Raw genomic sequence first — 6,330 nt, 5'->3', positions numbered from 1 at the left:
GTCTGATGGATGTGAGGATGATGCTACTTGCAGCTGGTGCATCAACTGTCATTTCTCTAAAATCCCACACACAATTATGGCTATTTGGTTGGTATTGGTTTTGTCTGTTTCTTTCATCACAGACTAGAGAAAAACACAGTGAAGTATATTAAGCCATCAGTTGTCTTCTCTGCAAATGATCTTCGAGACAAACTGATCCGTTGGGACAGTTTTACTCTGTCCAGTTCTAGCAGCTCAACAATGGAACCAAAAGGGCCCCTTCACAATTTCTCTTAGCTATTAGCTAACTGCATGATATTATCAGTATTATGCAAATACAGTATATGTCAGAATGCGATGTTGTGAAAGCTGCTTGTTGAACAGCAAACTCCAACAAAGAGTCTTAACTGCAGATTCATCCAACTCATCCAGTTTCAATGCGATTAGCTGCATTGTTTTCATCTATAATGACGTTGAGATTGGCCTTTTTATTCCTCCACACCAGTGAGCGCTGGTGGCCGAATGTATATATTTCCGGGTTGTCCAATGTTTCATTCTTGTGAACACGATATACCTGAGACATAAGCTGCTTGAGGGATTTCTACCAATTTGGTTGTACACCTTTAGGAAATGTCAACATTTTTTCACTTGGACTCAAAGGTTGAAGGTCAAGATCTTGTTCTCCTCATGTTCTTGTTAACCTGATAAATCAGGAAAACCCATAGAGAATTGAATTACATCTGGTACAAAGATTCACTTTTCATTACCTGATTAGAATTTGGAGGTAAAGGTTCAAAGTAATCTTATACTCAAGAGAATCTTTTCAATTTGGCATCAAAACCTAACTGACTAGATTTGGATGGTCAAAGGTCAGGTCACAGTGCCCTCATAAACCATATTTTTGGGCCTTTTGAAAAATATATTTAAAGCGTTTATTTTGGTTATGTCTTCAACTTTTAATCAGTTGTCACCTGAACTCAAAGATTAGATTTCAGTGATCAAAGTTGTTATGGTGACCTTATACAAGCAGCAGAGCAATAATCTTAGTTCATCATTGTGAGCATGTACTGGCATTCGACATGTACTTTTCTTGACAGTTGACAGTGGCCATGTATGTTTCCTTCAGCCTGCTCATGACCTGACTGGTTGGCGGTCAGAGGAGACCACCCTCCATGTCAGTCTACTATTTTATCCTATTTTATCTTATCACAGAAAAAAGAATAACTTCTGTCATAAAAATGTTCTCCTGATGAAAATTAAAGTGTAAAAAAACCTTATGTTGTGGTTTTAAAGGGTTTATGTGGTAGCAAACCTCTCTCCTAGCTCTGAGCTTCATATTGAATGGACAGATATAAGAGTCATCTTCTCATTTGACTCTCAGTAACACATTTAATATACTGTATAGATCTCTCTGCCTAATGTTCAACAGCAATTTCACACCATTTGATTAAAGACAACTACAGTAAGACGACAACAGTTCTCTTCTCTGATATTTTACGTGTGTAATATTAAATCTACAGCAGCAGCATCCAGTTGTACAGTTTTGCCTCTGACTCAGAATCCACAATTACAAAACAAAAAGGGTTTTAAGCTCCAACATATCCGTCCACATCACCATTTTATATGTTTAGATGTGTGTGGTTGTGTGTTTAAAGGAGACAATGCTGTGAATTTAAAGACAATGCTGTGTGCTCGCCAGGCTTTGATGCTGAGCCAAGCCCCATCATTCCCAGAGGTATTTACCCCCATGTCTTCCTACCACATTGTTAAACACTACCTCTGTACGTTTTTATAACACCATTGTTAAGCTCAATAGATTTTTATTTGGCTGCTTTACCCCTCCCGCACTCGCCCATACTCTCGGGCTAGCTGTGTTTGCATTGCCCTGTCCTTTCACCTGGAAGTGTCTAGGTGTGTATTTATAGTTCCTTAGACAGCAGACATGAGGACCAAGACCAAACATCCTCTTCCCCTCTGGAAATTGCAGAGACTGGAGCAACAAAATGTTGACCCTAATGTGTTGTGTGTCCCTTTATGTGTTTGAGTGAGAGTTTAAAATCCAATCAAACCACCACCAGGCTCCTCGTGGTAGCACCACATTTGTATTAACTTTTACTATTCATCCTACATTAAGTCACTGATTTGAAAAGAAATATGTCCCAATTTTCTTTATATAAAGTATAACCTGAATTCCCGGAATTTAGCTTCAACCCAATGTTACATCTCCACTGTTCTTATGTTAAATAATCTGTTCAGAACCTTCCCATGTCATCAACAAACTACCACCCAGTGTGTTATTCAACCATTCACAACAACCATGACAAAAATGGAAAGACTAAAATAAAAAATTGTGAATGACATAGTAAAAATTGACAGTATCTAGGCCCTGTCCTGCCTCTTATAGTTTTGTCTTGATTTTTGTGCTTTTGATTTTGTATTTCTTTTGAAGGAAAGTGAATTTATCAAGTTCTGACCAAGTTCCACAATATAAACTCACTCCTTATCATCATACATTGTGTAAACTTAAGCTGCTTTTCTTACAGAAGAGGTGCATGTGTGAATGCAAATGTCCGAGTGAGTTTCTGTGGACTTTATCCGCCTGACCTCATGGTATAAAGTCCGCAGAAATCCAGGAGAAGTTGATATGTGAACACAGCAGGGGATCCCCGCTGGAGTCACCGCAAGATAGTGTGTGTGTGTGTGTGTGTGTGTGTGTGTGTGGGGGGGGGGGGGGGGGGGGGGGATGATGCTTCTATCATGTGACAGACGCAATGTTCCAATGTTAAAGCGGCGTCGGACATGAAGACACCGCCGAAGATATTAAGAGAAAACTGCTTATGACATTAAGTACGGGCGTAACACGGACGGACGGACAACATGAAAACATATAGTCTCTGGCAATTGGCTATCGCTGGCGTGAAGGCACAGTAATTGACTTTTGAAATTGAATAACGACGTAAAAAATAGGTATATGAACAGGAATGGACAAGACAGAAAGGATGAACCTGAGAGCAGAGGTGAAAGGATAAAGAGTGAATAGGAAGTTTCAGCCATCTGCTGTGTGTTCCTCAGCAGCAGCAGCAGCAGCACCAGTGGCAGCAGCAGCAGAGGAAGGTGAAGTCTGTCTGCATCCATCCTCTGGCTGCACATCACAGGCCTGCCATTTGCCCAGAGTTGGCCTCGCTGTCACTATGTGTGTGAGCATATGTGTTTTGTGCGTGTGTATGCGTGTGTGTTCGTCTTGTGGCCAGTCTCGACCCCAGACATGAGCTGCCCTGCTGATTTAATGAGAAGGGTTAGATTGCCATGCTCATTGCAGACACAAACACAAACACACAAGCCCAGACGACTCCTCACTGCCATGCCACTCCCCTCCACAGTCAGACATGCTTGTTGCAACACACCGGGAAAATATGAAAACAGGAAAGAAAAAGTCCCATCCTGGACTTCTGCATTTTGGTGTCTTTGTGGAATTTAGGAGGGTTTTGATAGGATTGGGCAGAAAAAAATAAAAACCCAACAAAAAATGCTAATGTGTGCAAGTAGGAGAGACTGCCTGGTCGCTCATCTGGCCAGTGTGGTGGCAGTGAGGCAGAGTTTTAATGATGCATCTGCTTGTGTCAAATGATTCTGGGCACATGGCGAAACCCAGGGCTGCTGTCGCTGAGAAGCATGCACACACACTTGAAAATACTCACACTAGCACTTCTGCATGCACCCACACACCCTTTCACACACACACACTCTCCTATTCAGCTATGTACCGGGCAGCGGTTCACTCGGGCCCCCTCTGGTGCTGTGGTGGCTGGTTTTAATGTCCTTGCCTAATGATCTGGCACACGTCGAAAGGTAAATGATAATTTGCTTTAAGTGGAGCTTTTAGGCGGAAAAGCCTTATAAGGCTTAGCCGTCTCCCTGACATGACAGTGTTTACCACAAGCAGCTCTCGACAGATTTCATTTCAAATATGATTTCTTTATGAAAATGCATGGGACTGACACCGTGACTCTGCTGACTGTTGCGTGAACAGACATGCATCTGTAATTCTGAGAGATCCTCCATGAAGGGCTCCAGGATACGACTGAAGAGGTTTCAGTTGGAGACAGACGCCGGTGCATGGACACAGCAGCAAGAGTCACCCTAAGAAAGACAGAGGAAGAAATAACTTATTTTTCTGTGGGAATGATTGTGCGGCTGTGAAAGCACATTCTGAGGAGACAGCGCAAACATCCAGCCTTGGTGTCGTGTCCCTTTGTACGAGGAATCTGGGCAGTTTCTCATCATTGAAAAAGGGGGCTCATTATCACTTCTGTATGCTCTCTCTATTCACTTCTTCATTGGGCTTTGTAAGCACAAAAAGTGCTAAAATCGTATTTTTTTTATTGCCCATTTCTCCTCACTTGTAAATCAGTCATGAGGTACTTATGTGATGAGCAAGTGTTGAAAGTACTGAGAGTAAATGTCTTAACACCACAAAATGTCGGGACTGTGGCAGCTTTCTGTATTTTGTGTCCTAGTGGAAACAAAATTGATAAATATTTTTTCGGGCCAGACGCACAAAGTGTAAACTCAAAATGTAACAGCACCAGTTTTCAGTATCTGGTATATACTTTTCAGTCATCAACTTATTTCTGAATCACCAAAAAATACTTGGAATGAGACACAAGTGTCAGCACTACCCTGCCAGTACAACTTGAATTTATATGTGAAGAGATGCACAATGTGGATGAACCGACCTGAGATGAGGAGTTGTGAGCAGAGAACAGAGAGAGAGAAGAAATCAAAGAAAGGTGAGGAAAATAGACGAAGGCAAAATAAAATAGAAGGCAGTTTAGATCAGCAGAAATGATATGAGGAGGTGAGCACCTGACAGCTGATCATAACACGCGGCTGTAGGGTGGATGTCTTGTCCCCTCACTTCGCCTGCCTCCTGCTTACTTTCATCCCTTTTCCCTTTTCATCCCCCTCTTCGACAAGTCCTCCTTCATCTGCGCCCTCTGAAAAATCATCTGTATCCTCTTTCCGCACCTCTTCCTCTCCCGAATCAAATACTGCTAGCTCAGAATCACCTTTCACACAACCGTGTCTTCAACCTTTCAACGCCTTCGATGTGCCAGCTCCACAGAAAAATTGTCTATTGAAACTGTCTATTGTTGAATTTAACCTATTTAGCAACTTTGTTCACTTTCCTCTAAGTAGCAGAGACACAACAGTCTGCTTGACTGAGGTCAGTAGGTCTGGTTTCAGTGAACACTGAAAATCTGATGAACATCTGCCAGTCGTTGTGAACAGATAAGTCAGCCAATCCAGAGGCACTGCAGAGGAAACATGCTCCTTTCAGTCACTGAAATGTGCACAAATCCCAGGTCTGTCTGTGGAATATTTAAGGTTGAATTCAGCGCTGTTCTTCAGATAGACGAGCAAACAACATCACAGACAGAGTGAGAGACAAGTGATGGTCATGTGATCACACAACCCAGTCAGCATGTCAGTCAGTCACTCTGTTACTACTAAGGCAGGGTTGTCATTACTAAACTATTCTGTCAGTCACTCAATGTGTCAGCCGGTGATTCTTTACCCCTCCGTTAATACAAAACAAAAACGTGGGTAAAGAGAAGAGAAGCTTATTTATAAACTGATAGAAAGAAAGAAAAAAATATAGGAAATTCATGCTCAGTTTTTAGGTTAAAAATACCAAACATTCATAAATAACAGTTCACTAAGGTTATCTACAACCACAATACTGTGTTGGGAACAATTTATCACATTTAAAATAATTGAAAATACAAGAAAATGGAAATATTTCGGGATAAAAATGTGATGCTAACCACATAGAGGAAGCTGCCGAAGATGTCAAGAGAGCTTTTGGTGATAAGGGGCGACACCAGCCAAACGAAAACATTTGATCTCAGCGGAGGAATGTATAGGTTACATCCTGCCTCTGTTTCTGCATCAACCCTCACCTGAACGCCTGGAGATTCCTGTGTTGCTGTGAACGTGTCTAGCTGGAGAATCTCCTAGTCATGTGTGAAAGGCAAACTCAGCAGATAGTCCCGACAACCTCCGGAGTTCATATCTGAAAACGGCGTGTATTGTGTATTCTCTGTATTCCTGATGTACTTCCATTTTTTTGTTAGTTTTGTAAGGATTAACTGAGCCATAGGTACTTTAAAGTTCCATGCAAGTACTGCATAAGTAGATTTAAATAAGTCTGATTGAAATACTCCTAAATAATATAAATAATAACATAAATAATATAATAATACTAAATAATTCTATAACATGTGATTCTTCTTTTGAAACCATATTTTAGATACTTTTCAAGCCATTCAACTAAACCTTACACCATCT

The sequence above is a fragment of the Platichthys flesus genome, chromosome 1 (genome assembly GCF_949316205.1).
Source record: "Platichthys flesus chromosome 1, fPlaFle2.1, whole genome shotgun sequence".
Lineage (NCBI taxonomy): Eukaryota > Metazoa > Chordata > Actinopteri > Pleuronectiformes > Pleuronectidae > Platichthys > Platichthys flesus.
This window is presented reverse-complemented; position numbering follows the sequence as displayed.